At 38.7% G+C, this 25,610-nt stretch overlaps 2 long non-coding RNA genes across 4 annotated transcripts; both read left to right on the forward strand.

The window, feature by feature from the left end:
• The first annotated feature begins 1,481 nt into the window (after positions 1-1,481).
• LOC113315221 lies at positions 1,482-5,501 on the forward strand. Its single transcript, XR_003342868.1, has 7 exons — positions 1,482-1,567; positions 2,285-2,639; positions 3,058-3,239; positions 3,867-4,065; positions 4,868-5,052; positions 5,137-5,213; positions 5,308-5,501. It is a non-coding gene; the product is annotated as an uncharacterized LOC113315221 (long non-coding RNA).
• A 2,296-nt stretch (positions 5,502-7,797) lies between these two features.
• On the forward strand, positions 7,798-10,636 carry LOC113315212. Of its 3 annotated transcripts, none has more exons than XR_003342856.1 (3): positions 7,798-7,988; positions 8,358-8,767; positions 9,495-10,636. It is a non-coding gene; the product is annotated as an uncharacterized LOC113315212 (long non-coding RNA). The 3 variants fall into 3 exon arrangements; XR_003342855.1 differs by having other exon boundaries at positions 8,430-8,767; XR_003342852.1 differs by having other exon boundaries at positions 7,798-8,767.
• The last annotated feature ends 14,974 nt before the right edge of the window (positions 10,637-25,610 follow it).

The raw sequence follows: 25,610 nt of genomic DNA on the forward strand, positions 1-25,610 counted from the left end.
AGTAAGTTTTCATTTTATTTTATTTTTTGTTTTTTGAAAATCTGAGCCAAAATATATATGAATGAATCAGGTTTATCTGATGAAATCAGTTGTTAATTGATTTTTCCTTAGTGATTTTGAATGCTTATAAATGACATAAGTCTCTTATTAAAGTAATTTCCTACTTTCAATGTAGGGGCTCATTTCCATAATTTTGGTTTTTGTTTCTTTTGCAGGTGTTTGTAATGCAGAATTGGGTATTCCTGCAGAAGATTGCCTGTCGATGAGTTCACACCTCTAGGTAGAATTCTGTATAAGGCTCCATCAGATGGCAAGTTGGGGGAGCAAGAATGTAAGAATTACTGACTTTGATGTTTTTTCCTGTGCTGTCATTTAGAGATGTGCATTTCAAATTAGAGAACTCAAACAAATAGATCTGTGTCACTGCATAGAAGAGAGAAAATAGGCCTCTCTCTACAGCGGAGTATTTAATTTAATTTTTTAACACGTGTAGCTGTGAGAAAATACTGTGTTAACTGCACTTATGCTGTTGCTGTCTCGTGTCACTGTATATATCAGTGATTCGCACATTGCGGTGAAGCATATTCTTATTTGTTTGAATTTTGTTGACCACTAGTTAATGTCCTTGAACTCATTATTCCATTAAATCTGCTTGTCGTTACGTGCAATTCTGGTTTTAAGCTATTGAAGAGTTGTATGATTGTCGAGCATGGGATTGTCATCAGTTTGTGTTATTTTCGTAAGAAACAAGGGCTATAGAGGACTATATAAGTTGTGTTTGTGTCTGATTTCGAATATATGAAGTTCATAAGTGAAATAGGTCTAAGCATGTATTGCCTACCTATTCAAGTAGCTTAAGGGTGCATGTTTCATTTTTTGCAATCAGTCTATACTTACTGAATGTTGGTTCTTAAAATGACAAAAGCAAGTGAATTTTTGTGGATAACTTACCGATTCCAGTGTTTCATATAATTTCTACACGGCTATAATTTGACGAAATTGCTCAGAATGCTAAAGCTTGTTTCTGTAAAGCCTGTCACCAAATTAAACTTATCCATTGAGTTAGTTTTTTCAAAAATGTTCTGAAATTGTAAATATTACTTATTGATCAGTTGCATCTTGTAATCTGTACCCGTGTATTGTTCGTTAAATGAAAATTTCACCATTTCTCTATAATTCCAGATGAAAGATCTTTTGGGGACTAAGGTGGAGCCGGAGCGGCTATACTATCTCCTTCAGGCCCTCAACTCTGGTGATTTAGTTTGATGTCAAGAACTCTTTTCACAAGGCTGCTTTGAGCGCTCAACCTGCATTTGTACAAAACAAGAATAAGCTACCGGAAAAGATTAACATTCTTAGCTTGATGGAAATCAATTTCAGGTAGGTACAGTGCTAGAATGCATATTGGAATGTTAATATTTTTTTCATCACAATAGCCAATCTAACCATTGTTTTTGTCTTCTCTAGCCGCCCCGCGGAGGATCGAACAATTTCATTGAGCATTATTGCTGAACGCACATAACTTCCTTTGGAGGATGAGGAACTTCTTCTCATGAAGAGCGTATCTGTAAGTCCATTCTATCCGTTACTTGTTCATGATAAGTGACTTTGCATATTGGGGATGCTAGTTTTTACCTAAGGGTCAAAGAGAGGGTTCTTCTGTTGACCTCAGCTAGTTTAGGGAGCTGTATTTTACAAATAAGTTTGTGGCTATCTCATTATGCTGGGAGATGCAATTTGCATCTTTAACCATTCGCTGGTTAGGTTCTCACCAAGAGCCTAAGTTAGGCTGGATACTGGCTTTTTTTTTTTTTTTTTAGGTTATTGTTGCAGCCTTACTTTGACAACATTACTTCTCGTATGATGGTTGACATCACATAATTACGTGATTGGAAATTCTATAGGCATATTGTTTCCGTGGGAGTAACTAAACAGAAACAATTTGGTTGTAGCATCCATCGGTGCCATATTATCTTGGGTTGAGAGCTTGTATGTGCTCAGAAGAAGTAAAATTGGTTAAGACTTCAATACTTCTTCATCCTATAATAACGTAAACTTGTATATGACCATTGGTGTTTATAATTTTTTTCTTCTTCGATGTATGAGACTTTCCTCTGTGCCAAATTTTGGGGAATGATGGATTAGATACTTGTTACTTTATTTATGCCCTTAGTTACACCGTGTGCTCACTTAAAACTTCACTTTCAGCATTATATGGATGTTTTCTGTTTTCAACAATCATGGCTTGAATTCTATTGCTTTCTTAACTCTTTCACTTTTCCAGGCGGCTGATACTTCAATACAGCTGTATCTCAATTTCATCACTGAGTTCGAGACTGAGATCAATTTTCTTAAGCTTGCCCATTTTGCTGTTATAGTGTCTCGGTAGTATGCAGAAAAAGAAGCTGATATTGGTTATCTTGAGGGAATTATTCAGAAGCTGCGTGCAACCGGAGAAACACGTATAGAGGAATCCATTCTCTATATAAATATGCGGATTGCTGCCTACAGATTCGAGACGGGAGAGCGAAAAGAGTGCCAGAATCTTTTCGACGACAGGAAGACCATACTTGACAGCATGACAGATATAGATCTCTCTCTTTATGGAAGCAACTACTCAGTATCATAAGTCAAGTCAGGTATTTGCCGAGTGTTATAACAATGTCTTTTTGTTTAACACATATACTCCAGTGGAGTCCCTCTGAGAAACATTCAAGCTATACACTTGTTTTAATCAGTCTTTACGTAGAAGCATGGACCCTGGATTCCCTTAATATAGCTGACTTTGGTTTTTCTCTGTGCTGTCATTTAGAGATGTGCTTTTCAAATTAGAGAACTCAAACAAATAGATCTGTGTCACTGCATAGAAGAGAGAAAATAGGCCTCTCTTTAAATTGGTTTGAATCAAATATAGACACCCAAAACACTTGGCCATAAACAAGAGCAAAAAGTTTACCAACTCCTGTTTGTTTTAATGACCTTGTTACAATACACTAGTCTGTTTGTGGTTCACGCAGCAGCAGCTTAATTCTGACTTCTGAATCCTTGTTAATATAGTGGATTAGCTACTCTTCATCGTCCGACATGTGAAAAATTCATCCAAAAGGAGAAACACGTATAGAGGAACCCGTTGTCTGTATAAAGATGCAGATTGCTGCCTTCAGACTTGAGAAAAGGAGAGCAAAAGGAGTGCAAGAATCTTTTGGTTGATGGGAGTACTACATTCGATAGCATGGCTGGTATGGATCCCTCTGTTTATGCAAGCAACTAATTGGTTTCATCTCAGTATCACAAGTCACGTCAGGAATTTGCTGAGTTTTATAACAGTAAGCAGTAGTCCTCTTTATTGCTATAGTGTAGCTGAACTTATGATGTTGTTAGAGACACTTTGGTACATTCTACTGAAATCGCTGAAGTTCCAAAGAAAGTCCGGAATTTGATTTATCATTTTGAATGAAAACAATAGTATAGTAACTAGATTTGTATATGACCATTGGTGTTTATGATTTTTTTCTTCAATACTTCTTCATCCTATAATAACGTAAACTTGTATATTACCATTGGTGTTTATGATTTTTTTCTTCTTCGATGTATGAGACTTTCCTCTGTGCCAAATTTTGGGAAATGATGGATTAGATACTTGTTACTTTATTTATTCCCTTAGTTACACCTTGTGCTCACTTACAAGTTAAAACTTCGCTTTCAGCATTATATGGATGTTTTCTGTAGAGAACAATCATTTCTATTGCTTTCTTATATCTTTCCCTTTTCCAGCCTGGTGATACTTTGATACAGTTATCACAATTTAATCACTGAGTTCGAGACTAAGATCAATCTTCTCAAGCTTGTCCATTTTGCTGTTATAGTGTCTCGGCAGTATGCAGAAAAAGAAGCTACCATTTGTTATCTTGAGGGAGTTATTGAGAAGCTGCATGCAACCAGAGAAACACGCATAGAGGAATCCATTTTCTATATAAATATGCGGATTGCTGCCTTCAGACTCGAGATGGGAGAACAAATATAGTGGAAGGAACTACTGGCTTTCGTCTCATTATCATAAGTCAGGTCAGGAATTGCTTAGTATTATAACAGTGGTCTTCTTTATTTAACAATTATACTCTAGTGGAGTCCCTCTGTGAAACATTCAAGCTGGTATGCCAGTAAAAGTATTTCATAAGCTATACGCTTATTTTAATTAGTGTTTACGTAAAAGTATGGACCACCCTGGATTCCCCTTAATGTTGCTGAATTCATCATGTTCTTAGATGGCACTAGACATCTTTTAGTTTCGTTCTCATATCTTTCTTATGCTATGATTTTTGAACATGAAAATAAGAGTGAAGTAATTGCTGGAAGAGAAAGTTGATATGTATTAGAGGTAATTATTAAAAGCCTTGGATGGTTATATTTGTTCAGCTTCCCGAGCTTGTTGTGAATGGGCTTTAATGCCTTTGAGCGCTTGCTAAATAGTTTTGGTTGTAAATATATGTATTATTGGTTGCAGAATTGAATTTAGGCTGTTCCTTCATACAGTATTTGATTTTCTAGAAACTTAGTTTCTTTGAATCTCTTGAGTGTTATTTGTAATGTTACATGTAAAAGCGTGAGTGGTCTGTACCTGCTAATGTTTGAATCTATCATCTATGTTCTTGAGGACCTGGCATTCAACTTATCTCTTCAGTTTGTTGCAATCAGTCTATATTACGCTTATGAGCCTAAGCTGTAGTCGTGATTTTTTACTTAATATTGGACAGTTGGACTTTTTTGTTTTCACAAATATTTTGAATTTTTAAGCTTGTTGTCTGTACTCCATTTACTGTCTGCTAATTGAGTTCTTCGTCATTTCTCTATAATTCCATATAAACAGTCTTTTGAGGAGTAAGGTGGAACCGCTATACTTTATCCATCAGGCCTTCAATTCTGGTGATTTAGTTTGATATCAAGAACTCGGTGTTGTTCACAAGGCTGCTTTGAACACTCAACCTGCTGCATTAACGAGAAGAAGCTACTGGAAAAGATTTACATTCTCCGCTTGATGGAAATCATATTCGGGTACCAGTGCTAGAATGCATATTAGATTCTTTAGTTTTATTTCATTACAATTGCTAATCTGACCATTGTTTTTGTCTCCTCTAGCCCAACCGCGGATGATCAAACAATTCCATTGGGCGTAATTGCACAACACACTGCTTCTTCTCATGAAGAGCTTATCTGTAAGTCCATTCTATCCATTATTTGTTCATGATAAGTAACTGTGCATAATGGGACTATGGGAGTGATGTTTTTAGTGATGTTTTTTTACTTCAGGATCAAACAGATGGTTCTTTTGTTGACCTCAGCTAGTTTAGGGATTGTACAGTCTGTGGCTATCTCTGTCACATTATTTTGGTTGATGCAATTTACATTTTTAAACAATTGGTTTGGACGATACCCGTTACCGTCTTAGCTCAGTGGTAGAGCATGTGGCGTATCGCCTCAAGGTCGTGGGTTCAATTCCTGCAGACGGAAAACAAAATTTATAAGGTTATGAGTCATTTGTACAAAGATTAAAAAATGATTGACGTTTCAGTAAATTATAATACGAATCAAAACTTATACTGCACTTAAAAAGTAAGTACAACTGTAAGTGAATGTTCCCTTTTCATATATATGATTTGTAAACTCTATGTCTAAGATATAGTCTAAAAAATAAAAAGAAAGTTCCCAGTTACCCTTGGAATGGGAAAGAATGCATACAACGAAAAGAATGGGATAGCGCATTTTCTGAAACACCAAAACAATAAAATTGTTTCCGCTTGCATATTGAACTTCCTTACAAAACCATTCCATCCCGGGCCTCTAAGAACCATCTGTCCACGTCCCACTTTCGTGAACCTCATCACATGTGTTTCACCTCTCTTGTCAACTACCGTAACATTGATTATGTTCTTCGCGTTTATGATGGCAGTCTCAGACACTTCCAGAAAATCAATCAACGCTTGATATGAAAGCAAATTTAGTCTTGATCGATGTGATAATACGTCGGTTGTTGTCAGCTTCTTTTGACCCAACCATACAAGGTTTGCACCTCCCATTGCATCAATTGCGTTAAAAAAATGGAACACAGGATTATGGACATATATTGGGAGATCGACGAAATGCATAAGATGAGCAGCTCTTGTATCCCCTGGATACACTGCAAGTAATACCACTAAATCTTGTATATCCTGTACGTAATCTTCAACCCTCGTATCATTCACCATTGGAATCCAATAAGCATGATCATCAAAAGATGCCCACAAGTTTTGATTATGAATACCGAAACCAGTATAACCTTGAATGAATTCTTTCAACTGCGTTACAGTTTGATTGCAATCAAACCATAACGTCCAATCTCTTATTAATTGATTGTCGTTTAGTAATTTTAAACGTCTTATTACAGGTGGTAAGTGAAGATTACGGTTACCTCCATTGTTGTCGCCTTGAGCAACAAGACCTCCCATATTTCCTCAGGGAATAAATTCTTCATGAACAATATCTTGATTATGACCATGATGTATACCAATATTATTACCGTCAAAAACCCCAGCAAGATTGACATTTTCTTCTTCAAGAATACCAAAATTTAAATTTCCATTAAGCAGTTGCAGTTCTCAGAGATGTCGTAAGGAAAAGCATCTTGATTCTCGTTAAGAGCTTCATGAAAACCAGCATCATTATTACCATTGCCATTAAGAATACCAGGTGGAAAAGCTTGCTCAATACCAGCACCAGGGACTCCAAGATTAGCATTTTCTCCATTGACATTAACAAGTACTGGATTTGCTAGTGGAAAAGCTTGATTGATACCAGCATCAGGGACTCCAAGAATAGCTTCTTCATGATCAATACCTTGATTATGACCATGATGTATACCAACATTATTACCATCGAATACCCCAGCAAGATTGTCATTTGCTTCTTCCAGAATACCAAAATCTAAATTTCCAGTAAGCAGTTGCAGTTCCTCAGAGATGTCATAAGGAAAAGCTTGTTGATTCTCGTTAAGAGCTTCAGGAAAACCAGCATCATTGTTACCATTTTCATTAATAATACCAGGTGGAAAAGCTTGATCAATCCCAGCACCAGGGACTCCAAGATTAACATTTTCTCCATTGACATTAGCAAGTACTGGATTTGCTAGTGGAAAAGCTTGATCGATATCAGCACCAGGAACTCCAAGATTATCATTTTCTCCATCCTGATTGTGTTCATAACCTTGTTCAATACCTAATTGATTATCTTCAACACCAAGAATTGGTGAATCAGCAAAAAAATTCCAATCAAGATCATAGCCAGGTTCAAGATTCTCGTTGTTACCTTGTCCACCAGCATTTTCTTCATTATTTTGATCAGGTTGTTGTTGATTCTGATCACCATTATGATGATCATTATCCATTGTTAATTCTCTTATGATCACACTCTGTTTTCTCCCAAAGGAACAGAATTTCGATTGAAATTCACTTCAGTGCGGGAGTAGTCTTAAGTTTTAAAGATGATGGCTTTCCCAATCAATTTTCAAGAATCCTTTTTTTGTTGTGATTTTTTGATTTCTCCGTTCTTCTCTAAAGAAGACGAATTGTTGTTAACAGAATTTGATTTGATGTTTTAGAACATTCACGTCTTTTATAACCAAGTATGGCGGGATTATTTGTTCAGCGAATTATTAACTCAGTTATTTAATTTTTAATTTTTACTGCGGTCACGCATGTGTCACGTGATATCATCTTCTACAATATGGAGTGAATTTCATTTGATAGGAAGTGAGAGTGAGTTTGTCCAGAGAGATGGATGGTCTGAAATTCAGGGTTCAGGGTTTTATGTCTATTTGAAGTTGATAAGGAAGTTAAATGGAAAACTTTACTTCTCCATTGAGAGTGTTGGAGTTGAAGGTGAGGAGGGTTTTACAGTTGGAATGGGTATATGGTTGAAGGGGAGGAGATTTGAAGTTATATGGTTCGTCGGAATGCGTAAGTATATCAAACCCACTTCGATATTTGTTTAAGTTTGATATCTGAAACACACAATTTAGAAATTTATGTATGAAATTCATTTTAGGGTTCATGAATTTGGGGGTTTTGAATGTTAAAGCTTTAATTTTTAAGGAAATTTGGTTCGATCGGTTTGGGATTTGATTTGTAGGGTTTCAGAGTCTGGGGGTTTTACTGTAAAAGCATTTAACTTGGGTTTGTGGTGGTAAAAGTACAAGATCCAATTAGCATCTTAAAAATTAAACTTGTGAATTAGGTTGATGAAATCAGATGATAAAATTCAATTTTGTTGACTTGTTTGCTGGTGGGTTCGATAAAGATAAGTCATGTAAACTTTTTGAATTGTAGATTAAAGTTCTGAAGATAGCTTTTCCTTTGTTTGAGTAATTTGATTACTGGGTTTCTCTTGATGCTTTTAAGGTGGAAAATATAAATGTGGGTGATTAGAGAAAGCATTCTGCTCTTACTCTCAACAACAGCTTGGGATGAAGTGATGTGTTTCCCTAAGATACAATTAAGGATAATATGGAAAATCTTCAGAGGTGTTTGTTGTCAAACTGGAGTCTAAAGTTTTCGTAAGGAGATTTGGAGATGGCCGCGTAATGTGATTCACTTTCAAACTTTTGGTGGTTTTTCAGACATCTTCTCTGAGGCTAAGGATAAGAGTAGGCCTAATAGTCGGGAGTTGAAGCTGTTTTTTTACTTCGTCAGACTCAACTGCAGCTATTCATGCTTTTATGGCAAGTAAATTTACCTTGGTACGTATGTCACATCAATTTCTTACTTTTGATTTCTTTCCTCCTTTTCTGCCTAACTTAGAATGGCCTGACCAAAATTACTTCTGTCTCGCATAATATATTCTCAGGGTCTTTGGTTGATTGGTTTGCAATGTCATGTGACTGGTTTTCTCGGTTGATGGATGTTATATGTTTCAAATTGTTATCAGGAAAGTCGTAATATTTATAACCAGGGAATTCATATATGCACTGAATTCCTTCCTAAAAATCTCTCTTTTAAGTAATAACTTCAGTGGGTCCTCTTTTCTCCACAAGAGTTTTTGAGTACTGGGTTCTGAGTTCTTGACCATTTTTTGGAGATTAGCCGGTTTCACTTGGTTGGAATTTAACTTCATGGTGGAAAAAATTGGAGAACAAAGTCTATGTGTCAGTTATAGAGCTAAACTAGGAGGTAGAGTAAATTTAGTGGTGGATTGGTTGTTAAATCTGTTGAGTAGATAACTTGAAATTTATACTGTTATATTAGGGACTTGCATGTCACAAGTACATTAGAGCTGTGAGTTTATTGTAAAAGAGGTAGACACTACGGAAATTTACTGTTATTCTCAGCTTCTCATGTTTCTGTTTTTTATGGCATGCTCCATCGTGGAATCTGTTTAGCTGAGTGTGTCAGTTTTTAATTCTGGAATGGTGACATCAGCCGTTATGTGCCTTGAATGGAACAACTAACTTCTTTCCTTGCTTGCAGATATGGGATTTTAATTTTGGAAGATCTGGAGCAATGAAGACTGCAGTCAAAATAACAACCTAGCACAATTCATATGAGGCGCAGTAGCGATTTCTGAATTTGTGGATGATGCAGGTAACTCAGCATGGACCATACTGTGAGCTAATAGGAGGCTAAATTTAATGATGACCATTTTGTTATTGATTAAGAGCGTCAAGTTATGTCCGCCGACGAAAGTAGTGCAACGGATGTTATTCTTAACACCGAAGAAATCAAGCATGCAATCTTTTGACTTGGGAGCTGACTGACAATTGTCTAGGACCGGATAGGTTTTCTGGATGTTTTTACAGATACTGCTGGGAGGCTATTGGTCTTTATTCCTACGAGGAGATTTGGCTTTGCAAGAAATCGAATGCTTTTGATAATGAGACTCCGAACAATGCACTTTTAATACTGGTGAATGTGAAGAAGCGAGGATGAAGGGGTGCTGTGTGGAATTCCTCTTATGATTTACAAGTTTTTAGAAATTTTGGTTTAAAGTGTCAGAAGATTTCAAGCACTAGAGTTGTGGAGTGCTTCAAGAGGAAGTTTTAGGTAGAAGCCGTAGTGGTGATTTTGCTGGTACTTGTAGTTGCTGGTTATAGCTTTTACTCCATTTTTATTTTTTGCTATGGTTGATTCACCATTTTACGGCTATGGCTCATCTTCAGCAGTTTGTGAACATGGCTGGACACCTGTAAGCATCCTAGAGCATCGGATTAAAATAGGAACCCGCCGCAGCACATGGGGTGCTTCAGTAAATTGTTTTCAGTAAATGGGAAGTAAATAACACGTGCATGTAGGATGGCATTTTCATCCGTTGAATTTGATGGGACACGTGTCAAGCATTAAGTCAAATGATCCCCTGCACAACAACGATGGATGGCCGGGATTCTGTCACGGTTTATTTTCGAAAAAAACAATGGTCGGCCACTGTGCTACTCTTTACCAATCAGCTAGTAAATTGGTGGACAAATTAAAGAAGCTAATAAGCTATAATTGTTATAGGGCCTATGGCCATGGATCCATTAGATGACTAGGTTTTCTCTTACATGTATATAAAGAACATTATGTGGATGTAATATATGACGCCTCTTTATCAATAAGAAGTTCTTCTTCTTTAATTGTTACTCCAACTCGTTATCATGCACGACTCTACCAACTGGTGCAAATTTTTTTTTCTTCGTTCAAGATTGGTGATTGATTATTCCTTAAAAATTAGGGTGGTTCTGATCGTATTTGTTTATCATCATGGATGTGTTAGCAGAAAAACCTTAATTTTTAACAGCGTCTAAAAACCTAAGCTTTGAGAATTTCAACCGTTGGTTTATGCTATATTTTTGGTATGTTTTGTATATTGTTCTTGGTGAGGTACTGTAAAAATTTAATAAAAATCCAACCATGGAAATACTCAAAAGTACGTGATATTTTCAACTGTGTCCACAGAAACGCTAACTAGAACAGTCATTCGACGTCATGGATAAATTTTTATCTAGCCGTTGGATTTAGTTGAAATTTTATTATGATTGTCGAAACATTATAATGAAGTTACTATAAAAATTTCATAATCATCGGCTATGTTTACAATTATTTTTTGATCACTAAAGTTAGATGATGAAATTTCCAATTTTAGGGTTAACAATATGTTTTGGGCTCACATGCTAATAGTTTCAAGGTTATTATCAATGGGCCTGAGCACTTCTATAGATGGTGGATTTTCGACAAAGGGTAGAATTGTAAAACTATACTCCAGATTCGGCAACCGGATGAGTATTGAGGCTCATGTCTCTCATTAAAGCATGAAAGCTCATGCCATAAATCTCTGACTGAGAAGGCTGTCTCTCAGAGTACTTGTAGATGTGTAGTCTCTCATCTGAGACCACGGCATATCCCATGAATACTGAGCAATTTCAGTAATTACTCCAGATCCGACAATCGGATGAGTATCGAGACTCATGTCTCTATGCATGAAAGCTCATGCCACCTATGATGGAGAAAGTTTCTCACGGAAGATTTAGATATGTAGTCTCTCAGCTGAGATCACGGCACATCTCGTACTGTGCAGAATCGAAAGATTGGGCGACTCCTAGACAGCATGCCTGCTAGTATAGAGCAACAACGTCTTCGAGATGTAATCAGATTTTCCCCGACTATGCAAGAGAAATATGATACTCTAGCAAGTTCATATTGCTCAACCCTTAGATAATTAATGCTCCTAGACAGGAAGCCCTTCTAGTATAGAGCCGACAATTAATTATCTTGAATCGTCCGAATATCCAGCAATATTCTACGAGCCATCACCTGAATATCCAACAATATTCTATGAATCGTCAATTAATCGCCTGAATATCCAGCAATATTCTACGATTCTTCGTTATATTTCGTCACTTCAATTCGTGGTTCTTCCCAGCAGAATTCCACGGGTTAGTGATAAATACTCAACGAGACAGGCGTCTAAGCATCGAATAAGCCCTGACAAAAATGGTGTAAGTGTACTTAACAAACGATGCACATACCAACATTTTGAATGCACAAACGAGCATTTCAAAATATACGAATGAATGAGGAACCTATGCAAAATAGGAAGGAAAAATAATAAAATATTAGCAGGGGCGCCAGGGGACTGGGCTGACCAGCCGGGCGGTCATGCCGTGACCAGTCCCGCGTCCAATTTCATATTTTATCATAATTTTCCCTAAAATCATGAAAATTACCTAATTTCATGTATTTCCTCTAAAATCACATGATTTTATCAAAAATAATAAAATTAGGGAAAGGTGTTGCGGGACCAAGCACTAACTGGCCATGCCTTGGCCGTGGCCGGTCCCACACCTCACATCCCCATTATTTTATTATTTCCTCTTAAATTATGAAAATTCTCTTGATTTCATGAATTTTCTATAAAATTACCTAATTTCATGTATTTCCTCTAAAATCATATGATTTTATCAAAAATAATAAAATTAGGGAAAGGTGTTGCGGGAACGAGAACCAGCATGTCGTGCCTTGGCCGTGACCGATCCCAAACCTCACGTCCCCATTATTTTATTATTTTCCTCTTTAATTATGAAAATTCCCTTGATTTCATGAATTTTCCATAAAATTACCTAATTTCATGTATTTTCTCTAAAATCACATGATTTTATCAAAATATCAAAAATTAGAGAAAATTTGTGGGATCCAGCTCTAGCCAGCCGGCCATGCCCTAGCCGGTCCCACATGCCATTATTATATTATTATTATTTGGTGTGTTGTTTCCTGATTTCATGAAAACTCCCTGATTTCAACAAAATATCTTGGTTTTCAACAAATCCTTTTGATTTTATGAAAGTTAGCTAAAATCATCAAAACTACATAAAATTGGGAAGAGTGGCTTGGGACACGCGCCCATTGGCCGGCCGGCCATGCCTTAGCCATGCCGGTCCCACACTCCCATTCCCTATTTTATTATTATTTTATCTCTCATGAGAGTTCCCTAATTTCACCAAACTCTCCAGTTTCATGAAATTTCCCTCAAATTAGAGAAAACACATAAAATCACATAAAACTGGGATAAGCATGTGGGACCGCGTCTGTCAGCCGGCTGGCCATGCCTTAGCCGTGCCGGTCCCACACCTTGAAATCCCATGTTTTATTTATTATTTACATCATCTCATGTACTTTTCCCAGTTTCAGCAAAACCATGGATTTTGCATATTTTCTCCAAATGTTGCTCAAACGTGCACCAGAAAATATCAAAATTCTCAGGACTGAAGAGAGGACATCATGGTGACACGGGCACATCCCCTTGACCGAGCAAGGGTGACCCTGAGGCTTGCAAACAGCTGGACCCACATGCTTTAATGATTTTAACCTAATTTACTTAGTTGCTCATATTAGGTTCAAACTCTTTCCAAACAATTGGAAGTTTGCTCAAACGACCATCTATTGGTCCCACGGCCACCAGGAGCCGGTCCCATGACCTCTTGGCGGGTCCCTCATATTTTCTACATCAGGTTTTATTATTTTTCGCTCACGCGAGCATTATTTTAATAAATGTTTAATCCAACATTTAATCATGATTTCACCAAATGGTCCTCAAGAGACTTTGGTATTTTTGCTCATTTGAGCATCTAGGCGTTATATGGTGAACTCGTCATCCCATGTAGCCGGTCCTTTGTTGATTTGCAATAAATCATCATTTCAGTAAAATTAGGGTTTTGAATTCAGAGCTTTGCAGAAACGTGATTCTGAGCAGATTCAAACACTGATAATATTATGTTGATTCCATGATCAACATTCTCATTTATTTTGCTCGACCCAACAGTCAGTAATTTAAATTAATATTTTATTTGGTCCTGCTACCAATAATTCATCAAACGAGCAATATTTGGTCAAACTAGCAATATTCGCTCGAACCGGCAACATTCACTCAAACTGGCAATATTCGATCAGACTAGCAATATTTGCTCAGATCAAAAGAATATTGGTTCAACTATCAATATTCAACAATTCAGCAACGCAGTTTGGTCGTCTTAGGTTATAACGATACCTCGTCTCAGCAGACATATTAAATTCACGAGTTTCAGCACTACATGGACTCATCGTCCCATAAAGTCAGCAATTGACTCCACAATCACGAGATTTCAATTGTGTCACATGGGGGGATATCAATTAGGGTTTTGGTTTGGCGGTCTACGGCACGTGTTTTCACCCACGATGAGAATGTGAGCGAGTCGTGCAATCAGTTGGAAGAGTCAGTAAAGTAGTGGGTGGAAAGTTAACCTTGTCTCTGCACGATGAGTAATTGGTTTTAAACACGATTTCCCACTTCCCACTCTCTGATTCCAGCAATTGTCACACTTCATGGGATCATGGTGTTTTCAACTCAGGCATTATAAAATGTCTCTGAATCCTGATTGAAAGGACATGAGTTTTCGAACATTCGAACAACAGTCGTCTAAACGAGAAATTTCTTATCACATTTCATACAGAGAATCTTTCGTCTACACAAACTCACATAAATCACTCTCAATTGGGCAAAACTCAATCATTCAGAGCATTCTTACGCTGAATTCACAACACACCTACAATCTCAGATCACCATTGATCTCATACATTTCTTAGCTTCCCTCCTACCGATCAACCCATCCTCTCTTGTGATCGAATCGACTCTGGAACGGCCATTGTTCTTGGTTTAGGCCGGGGTCTTACAGATTGATCTCTCGAACTTAAAGCACTCCCTTCTTGCAGTGCATCTGTGTGAGGTTCAACATTCGCTCGGTTCACGGAGTCTCCGCAAGGACGACTCTTCAATTCCGTAAAAACCAGGAAATCGTTTTTCCCCATCTACAGATTGGCGACCACAGTGGGAGATCATTCTCTCGGTTGCAATCTCACAATCTCACAAAGATGGTTGATCTTAGGTCCGGTTCATTTACCAATCCGGGTTCAACACCCGACTCTCACATCGCAATTTCTAGTGATACTGCAATCGCAAGTACTACTCCTCTCAACATTGCAGGCTTCAGTGGTACCGCTAATACCACTCCTCCAGCCAGCAATGTCATGCCACATGTTACTACTACTCCTCCAAGCACTGGTGATCCAGTGATCACCCCTTCAAGTGAAGGCATTGGCGCCATCAAAAATCCACTCTTCGGTCGGTCTCCTGGAGAAACAAAAGAAAATCAGCCTACCATAGTTGATCTCATGAAGGTTCAGACTAACGTGGCTACAACACATAAGCAGTTGTGTGTTTATATTAAAACTCTCACAGACAAGCTTGCATCTGAACGAACTCAGCCTCAGCGCGAGAAAGAAAAAGCTAAAGAAACATCTTCAAACCATTGATCCTGAAATCTCTCCAATCCATGTTGTACATGATGAAGAATTCCGCAAAGCTGGAGATGACTCTCCAGCAACGGAACCTGCAAGTTTCATCACTCGTGAAGATATGAAGTTCTTTTTTGAGGATCGATGAAAAAACAAGACATCATCCGTCCATCCTCACCAACCTCCATACTGCCATACAGAGGATTCCTCTTTCAAAAGTTTATACCGCTCCAACATTCATTCTTTATGATGGAACATGCAATACTCAAAAAAATATTTCTCGGTTTCTGGAATTATTGGGCGAACACGAGCACAACCATGTCGTCCGTTTGGAGGAATTTTCAAAATCCTTGAAAGGCAGCGCATACATCTGGTTCAACAACATCGCACCAGGAAGTATCACCATTTGGGGAGAGATGATTAATGCTTTCTACATAAAATAATTCTTCGTGTCAGAGCAAGTCGCTCTCTCTGATCTAGGAAGGATGCTTCAAAGGAGCAGTGAACATCCCGATGATTATGTGAAAGGGTTCAGAGTTCAAGCCTTGGACTGTCATTGTCCAAATGTCTCGGAGAAGCAACTGGTAGACTTGTGTATCAACGGTATGATCCCGGTCTACAGAGCTTTATTGGAAAATATTCGTTTCCATACCTTCTCAGAGCTTCATGAAGCGGCGAAGAGATCGACAACTATTGTGCCCGCCTTACTGGAAAGAACAAAAGCTACAAAGTCTGAAGAACCGCGAGACACTCGAGATGGCAGACGTCTGATCAAGAAGCAGTAAAACCTCCAGCCTTCCACAAACACTGTTGGAGAAGGGAGCAAATGTAAAGCCAAACCGCTGCGCAAGCATACCCCAGCTCCTTCAAAAGCACAAAGGAAGGATGAGAAAGATGCACAAGCCTCTGACCAACGCACAAGAGTTCCTGATCAAGAAGCACCTGATTTTCCTTTTTCCATTAAAGAGGTGATCAAACTCCTGGATGTCTGGGTCCAAGATGGTGCAATCAAGTTTCCATATGTCAAGAAATAACCAACTGAAGAAGACATGGAAAGTCCTCGTTACTGCCGCTTCCACAGGTTCGTCAATCATCCCACAAGCGACTGCGGAGTTTCGAAGCACATTTTCAAAGAGAAGGTTGACACACAATATATTCAACTGGGGACTGAAGGAGTACACAAGAATCCTCTCCCAGTTAGAACCTTTACACTCTTTGAACAACCTATCAAAGTGGCAGTTCAATCCGTCGAATGTGAATTGCTTTATCTGTCGAAGGCACAAATGAGAGACATGTTCACAGAACCACATCGTGTCAAGAAGTCTATTCCGGAAATACTTCTTGAGCCTCCAGTTGCAGATCAAGAGATGTACGACTGGGGACTGCTTACCACAGTCAATCTCAGAAGAAACGAATTTGGAAGAACGTTGATCGATGCTGGCACCGCCGTTAACAACATTCTACTGAAAACCATTGGATCCAAGGGAATCACTCGACAAGAAGCTACTCATGCTCCCATCTCAATCAGAGGCCTTGAAGGAGCGCTCGGAAATACTTATGGCTTCATCACTCTCAAAGTGAACATAAGTTCAACCTGGACAGAAACCAAGTTTCACATAATCAGAAAGATCCTGGATATGACATATCCTTCAGGCGAGCGTGGATCCACGCTAAAAATATGGGTACTTACAAAGCTCCTTTGGTTACACATCTCTCTAACGAATAAAGTTCTGATCCAGAAGATTTGACGGACATTCCATCATCAGAGTACTTTGAGGAATTTCAAACTTTGACGAGGTTGAAGCAAGAACCTGCAAAAGATGCATAAACATTCATCAAGAAGTTCCGCACTCAGGCAAGTCACATTCCATGTCTATGTCATTTATTTACTCACATGCTATCCTAGCATGGGGACTTAATTATGCTAGGAACTCTATAAGACGTTATGAATGGTAGCTTCACCACATTAGTATATTACCAAGTGGTTGAATCTGTGGTTTCTCCGAATCAAACAATGAAACATTCATTTATGAGATGATTTCCAAACACGGCAAAAAATACTTTGGGCGTTTCTCCTGCAAGTCCATGTGTTCCACAAAATCAGAAAGCTCTAATGTCTACACAAGTGTCGAATCCCACTACTGCAACAAAAGGGATGCTGAATCAACAGAAGATACTCCAGGTCCGAGATGATCAAACCTCTAAGACGTTCGACGCTTAAGGAATATACGCTTCAACGCTCAAGCATCTAAGAAGCCTTCAAATTGTACTCCCAATCAAAGAGTACACCTTCGATAGTGGCGCGTCTGGCTTCAACACAAATATCTCGACGATGACACATTGATTCAACACCAGCACGATCAAAGTGTAACTAAACTACAATCGATAAGTCTTGCAACATCATTCATACATGAAGGGCACTAACTCCTTCAATATACACTGGGCAACCTGAGGTGATTCCGCGAAACTTCATCAACGGGATCTACATCACAAGCCCCTGCATGATTGAGGAACTTTCTCTCTTCACCAATCACATCCAGTATGAAAAATGCTGATGCTATCTACCACAACAACATCAATTCTCTGACAAAGCCACTTCACGAGGCTCACTGGATGGAGGAGCAAATATTATGTCGATGATCATGGTTCTAGCCTTTTTGGTCTCGGGAGCAACTCCGACCATAGTATCTGCATCAACAAGGATATCTGGAGGAACTTTATCCATGGTCTCAGCATCAACAAGAATTTCTGGAGAAAATTCAGTCGTGATCTCAGCATCAACAACGGTCTCAGGAGCAACATCCTCATGACAAGGCTTCATCAACTAACCGTTCTCTGAAGTATTACTTGACGAAGCGGACTTCTCCAAGCACTAATAATTCATATCAAGATGTGTAGACCTGATAACATGCTCACATGAAAGTATTCCCAAAGCTTCACGACTGGTGGGCACAATCCAAAGTCTTCTACAAGATGTTCTCATCACCTCTACAAATGAGATACAACACACTTCGGGCCATGGGTTTACAAAAACGTACCAATGGGTGAGGAATGGGACAATACTTCCTCAACGAAATGTTCGTCTATGTTTTTCTACAATATACCAAAAGGGCGCATCAATCGGACATACGAGCTGAAAGATATGGCCTTTACCGTCAGGTCTACGGAATCTGAAAAATCTGTACGGGATTACAAATTACAAATGTGCACGCTCCATTGGCTGATCTCTACAACTCCAAATTGAGTTATTTTTTCTCATGAGATAACTCAGCCTCTTAGCTTCAAAAGTTGGGGTCAAGCATCGAATTCCGACCTTGTATGAGGTCCCTACAGCTTCCAGAGCGTACAACATACAAGCACAATTCTTAGACGGGATTCATGACTTCCACAGTCGAGCGGTGTCCACCAGGTCTTTCCACTAAGTACTTCATCACGGTACCTCCAACTTCGACCACCTAGGTCTTCACATCAATTTTTCTACCTGGGTCCTCTATCCAAGTCTTGCTAGAAGAAGAGAAAACGAAAAGGAGAGATTTTACAAAATACTGGGGACTGACGGTCCGCTGATCATGACGATCAGTTTCACAGTCCAAGACTCGTGGCGCCAGACTCTTTGTGCTAATCATTCATCATAAAAGTGATGCTACCGCCGGGACATGAAACCATGGTCATTACTCATCCCCTCTCGAAAGCAACCTCAGCTATGGTCCCGTGACCAGGGTTTCAGACGTGATGTTTTACGGTTGAGAAAGACAAGATGGCTGCAAGCACCATGCTCATGTACCAATCAAAGGGTCCTGATCTCAATGAATCAATAACATTGAAATCCTCCACCAACCAGTTCGTGGTATGGGAGTGATGCATCGAATGGAGGACCAAAACAACCCCTGCACTTGGGTGTTAATACACCACTACACGATTCTCAGTTACTGGGGCAGCCTCTACAATCAGGGCAACAGTTTCTTCAGTATTCTCTGCTGGTGGCTCGGTTTCTTCTATCACTGAAGCAGCAACAATCGAAGTTTCCATAACTTCAGTGACAACCTTCTCATGGCCTTGAAGTGCAGGGATGGTTGTCTCTTCATCAACAACTCCAGAACAACTCGAGTTATCCTTATTGGTTTTAATATCCTCAACTTCGGTATTTGACACCTATTACGAAGATTACATGAGGTTAGAACAATCTAAACATGAGACCAAATAGATCATAAAAATACATTATACAAGCAGTCCAACATCATCAGGGTTCATCATTATACACTCGAGGCACGAGCAAATAGCATGAAAGTCATGAAAATACGTTTTGCGGCAAGCTCGTCTGAAGAGACTTTACTCTTCCCTGTGCAAGATGACTAACTGGGAGCAATATACAAGGAATCTGAGAATGTGTTATATACCATTCTCTTCGCATGGATGTCCTCTACCACATGTCAAAATTTCATAACAATCCGATGAACGAGCAAAGAGATGCGGTCAAAACATTAGACAACATACAGTCTGAAAAAGTTCTGAAAGTCTCCTGGAAGTTTACTGTTTTGCCTTTTTTAGGCCCTGGACGTGCTCAAAACGTAAAAAGCTTCTTTTCAACAGCTTGGAAATTTCCTGGGAATAAGGATACATGGGTGTATTGCCAAAATCTGACATCGGACGAAGATTCTACAGCATTTTTGCTAAACAGCTAAGTTCTGAATTTTCTGGTGACGTATTTCGGCAAAGCTTTTCATATATTCACATGGATTCTCATTCATGCATTCATGAATCAACAATTTTATGCTTCTATGGATAAAATGCAAGAGAAATAATTACTTGGGTGGGATATGAAGCGTTCAAAGAACCAGAATTGCTTGTCTCAACATCAACAACAACATTATTTTCATTCGGTTTTGAGCTTTAGGAGTTTTCTTTATCGTCATTCTCCGAACGAGCATCACCAGTACTCTCTACTTCCATGGAGGCATCCTCCTGGAAATATTCTAAACAATGAGCATCTTATCGACGAAGTTATATGAAGAAATACTTACTTCGGCCTCTTCTTCAACACTCGAGTCTGAAACCGTCTGCCCAGCAGCACAGAATTGAAGACCGTCAATACTTGACCGAGAAAAGTTCTGCAAAGGAATAACAAACCTTGGTCTCATGATCCTAATTGCACGGACAAGAAAAAGTCATGATGTGAGGAGCGCTAAAAACTCACCAAAGAGACATGGGACTTTACAGTGCTCGAACCTGGATGCTGTTTTTCGGGTTTATATTTGACCAAGAAGAATTCATCATTCGCATTTGGACAACTCTTAGTCACCGCTTCTTCCTCTTCATCAACTGAAGGAGTCTCATAACCGCCGTTTGACATCTCTGCAAAGTAGGTGAGGCATCCATGTGATATTTTTACTTCAGAATATCATTCAAAGGTGCAAATTTCATCAAAGCAGTGAAATTAAAGCATAACAAAGGTGCTCACATCAGCGTCTGCAAAAATGGTAACAATCCAACTCTTACCTATTTACAAATTTCACTAGATGTAGTGATTATAAGGTCAGAATTCCGAAAACTTGCTCGTTCTGTCAAACCTGCAAAGACGAGAAAAATTCATTATTCAAAATCATGACTTGATGTTCATAGAACCGTGAACAACTCACGTGAATTTAACATCCACTGGTTTTTCAAAAATTGGACAGACGTCCATTCAACAATTTTGAAAACTCACATACAGACATTATTTCACCATTTATAATTGTCTACTTTCAACTGTTGTTCAAAATCAAAACATTGATTTTACAAAATATATATATTTAACGTGAAACTCACCTAAATTTGAAAAATATATCTATATATTTTTGCTCCCTCGCATGAGCATCTGTCCTTTAAGCGAGAGTATATTTTCAAAGATTTCCGAAAGCTCGAAGATAAAATTTTCATGAAAGCTCATAAACAAAATTTTAATACTAACAGACACACGTCTATTCAAAAAAAAAACTTTTCTCTCGTACGAGCATCCACCTTTGAAACGAGAGTTTATTCCACTTTGTTAAATCTCACATATAAAATAAAATTTTGGTTTTCGTGAAATCTCATAGACAGAATTTTATATTATTAGACTGAGGTCTATTTTGTTTGTTCCTTAAACTAACGAACGAACAAGCGTCTATTCCTAAAACAAGGATTTATTTTTTGGGTCGGGCATGTGAATCCTGAACCAACCAAGATTCCATCATCGAATCAGCTGTTCTACACCAATTTATGTTCACTGGACGATACTCTATTATGCCACTGGGGTTTTCGCTCAAACCATGGTCTGCTCATTCAGTCGAAATCCGGTAATGTCTTATCCTCTGACTAAGTTCAATTACTTATTTCTGTTGTACCCGGAAAATCACCATTCAATGCTGACTGAGGAACATGACTGTTCCTCACTAAGCAGGGGACTTAATGTAGATGGTGGATTTTCGACAAAGGGTAGAATTGTAAAACTATACTCCAGATTCGGCAACCGGATGAATATTGAGGCTCATGTCTCTCATTATAGCATAAAAGCTCATGCCATAAATCTCTGACTGAGAAGGATGTCTCTCAGAGTACATGTAGATGTGTAGTCTCTCAGCTGAGACCACGACATATCCCATGAATACTGAGCAATTTCAGTAATTACTCCAGATCCGACAATCAGATGAGTATCGAGACTCATGTCTCTATGCATGAAAGCTCATGCCACCTCTGATAGAGAAAGTTTCTCACGGAAGATTTAGATGTGTAGTCTCTCAACTGAGACCACGCAACATCTCGTACTGTGTAGAATCGAAAGATTGGGCGGCTCCTAGACAGCATGCCTGCAAGTATAGAGCGACAACGTCTTCGGGATGTAATCAGATTTTCCCCGACTATGCAAGAGGAATATGATACTCCAGCAAGTTCATATTCCCCAACCCTTAGACAATTAATGCTCCTACACAGGAAGCCCTTCTAGTATAGAGCCGACAATTAATTATCTTAAATCGTCTGAATATCCAGCAATATTCTACGAGCCATCACCTGAATATCCAACAATATTCTATGAATCGTCAACTAATCGCCTGAATATCCAACAATATTCTACGATTATTCGTTATATTTCGTCACTTCAATTCGTGGTTCTTCCAAGCAGAATTCTACGGGTTAGTGATAAATACTCAACGAGACAGGCGTCTAAGCATCGAATAAGCCCTGACAAACGATGCACAGACCAGCATTTTGAATGCACAAACGAGCATTTCAAAATATACAAATGAATGAGGAACCTATGCAAAATAGGAAGGAAAATAATAAAATATTAGCATGGGCGCCAGGAGACTGGGCTCACCAACCGGCCGGTCATGTGATGACCAGTCCCGCGTCCAATTTCATATTTTATCATAATTTTCCCTAAAATCATGAAAATTACCTAATTTTATGTATTTCCTCTAAAATCACATGATTTTATCAAGAATAATAAAATTATGGAAAGGTGTTGCGGGACCGAGCACCAGCCGGCCATGCCTTGGTCGTGGTCGGTCCCACACCTCACGTTCCCATTATTTTATTATTTCCTCTTAAATTATGAAAATTCTCTTGATTTCATGAATTTTCCATAAAATTACCTAATTTCATGTATTTCCTCTAAAATCACATGATTTTATGGAAAATAATAAAATTAGGGAAAGGTATTGCGGGACCGAGCACCAGTCGGCGGTGCCTTGGCCATGACCGATCCCACACCTCATGTCCCCATTATCTTATTATTTTCCTCTTAAATTATGAAAATTCCCTTGATTTCATGAATTTTCCATAAAATTACTTAATTTCATGTATTTTCTCTAAAATCACATGATTTTATCAAAATATCAAAAATTAGAGAAAATTTGTGGGACCGGGCTCTAGCCGGTCCCACATGCCATTATTATATTATTATTATTTGGTGTTTTGTTTCCTGATTTCATGAAAACTCCCTGATTTCAACAAAATATCTTGGTTCTCAACAAATCCTTTTGATTTTATGAAAGTTAGCTAAAATCATCAAAACTACATAAAATTGGGAAGAGTGGCTTGGGACCCGCGCCCATTGGCCGGCCGGCCATGCCTTAGCCATGACGGCCCCACCCTCCCATTTCCTATTTTATTATTATTTTATCTCTCATGAGAGTTCCTTAATTTCACCAAACTCTCCAGTTTCATGAAATTTCCCTCAAATCAGGGAAAACACATAAAATCACATACAACTGGGATAAGCATGTGGGACCGCGTCTGTCAGCCGGCTGGCCATGCCTTAGCCGTGCCGGTCCCACACCTTGAAATCCCATGTTTTATTTATTATTTACATCATCTCATGTACTTTTCCCAGTTTCAGCAAAACCATGGATTTTGCATATTTTCTCCAAATGTTGCTCAAACGTGCACCAGAAAATATCAAAATTCTCAGGACTGAAGCGAGGACATCATGGTGACACGGGCACATCCCCTTGACCGAGCAAGGGTGACCCTGAGGCTTGCAAACAGCTGGTCCCACATGCTTTAATGATTTTAACCTAATTTACTCAGTTGCTCATATTAGGTTCAAACTCTTTCCAAACAATTGGAAGTTTTCCCAAACGACCATCTATTGGTCCCACAACCACCAGGAGTCGGTCCAATGACCTCTTGGTGGGTCCCTCATATTTTGTACACCAGGTTTTATTATTTGTCGCTTACACGAGCATTATTTTAATAAATGGTTGAACCAGCCTTTAATCATGATTTCACCAACTGGTCCTCAAGAGACTTTGGTATTTTTGCTCATTTGAGCATCTGGGCGTTATATGGTGAACCCCTCATCTCATGTAGCTGGTCCTGTGTTGATTTGCAATGAATCATCATTTCAGTAAAATTAGGGTTTTGAATCCAGATCTTTGGAGAAACGTGATTCTGAGCAGATTCAAACACTGATAATTTTATGTTGATTCCATGATCAACATTCTCATTTATTTTGCTCGACCCAGCAGTCAGTAATTGAAATTAATATTTTATTTGGTCCTGCTACCAATAATTCATCAAACGAGCAATATTCGCTCGAACCGGAAACATTCACTCAAACTGGGAATATTCGCCCAGACTAGCAATATTTGCTCAGATCAAAAGAATATTGGTTCAACTATCAATATTCAACAATTCAGCAACGCAATTTGCTCTTCTTAGGTTATAACGATACCTCGTCTCAGCAGACATATTAAATTCACGAGTTTCAGAACATTTGCTAATCATGTTCAACTCAGCACACTACATGGACTCATCGTCCCATAAAGTCATCAACTGACTCCACAATAACGAGATTTCAATCGTGTCACATGGGGGGATATTAATTAGGATTTTGGTCTGGCGGTCTACGACACGTGTGTTCACCTACGATGAGAATGTGAGTGAGTCGTGAAATCAGTTGGAAGAGTCAGCAAAGTAGTGGGTGGAAAGTTAACCAAGTCTCCGCACGATGGGTAATTGGTTTTAAACACGATTTCCCACTTCCCACTATCTGATTCCAGCAACTGTCACACTTCATGGGATCATGGTGTTTTCAACTCCGACATTACAAAATGCCTCTGAATCCTGATTGAAAGGACATGAGTTTTCGAACATTCGAACAACAGTCGCCTAAACGAGCAATTTCTTATCAAAGTTCATACAGACAATTTTTCGTCTACACGAACTCACAGAAATCACTCTCAATCGGGAAAAACTCAATCATTCAGAGCATTCTTACGCTGAATTCACAATACACCTACAATCTCAGATCACCATTGATCTCACACATTTTTCAGCTTCCCTCCTACAGATCAACCTGTCCTCTCTTGTGACCGAATTGACTCTGGAACGACCATTGTTCTTGGTTTAGGCCGGGGTCTTACAGATTAATCTCTCGAACTTAAAGCACTCCCTTCTTGTAGTGCATCTGTGTGAGGTTCAACATTTCGCTCGGTTCACGGAGTCTCCACACGGATGACTCTTCAACACAAGTGACTAATGTGTGAGTTGGATATTGTCTAGATGTTCATTTTCACTCAATGGTGGATGATACATGTGTGAATAGTCATTAGGGTTTGCATATTGAGGTTCATGACCTACATAAGGTCCATAATAATAATCCCTATAACTATTGACATCATGGTCTGTGGGAGGCTCATAAGGTGAATCTTGCCCGTAAGCTTCTCTAATAGATTTATTCCCAGTGGCAGACCAAAATCCAGACATGTTATGTTTATCAAAGAATCACACAATTCAAAAAGAGAAATAACGTGGATTCGGCCT

This window comes from Papaver somniferum, chromosome 1 (assembly GCF_003573695.1).
Source record: "Papaver somniferum cultivar HN1 chromosome 1, ASM357369v1, whole genome shotgun sequence".
NCBI classification, from domain to species: Eukaryota; Viridiplantae; Streptophyta; class Magnoliopsida; order Ranunculales; family Papaveraceae; genus Papaver; species Papaver somniferum.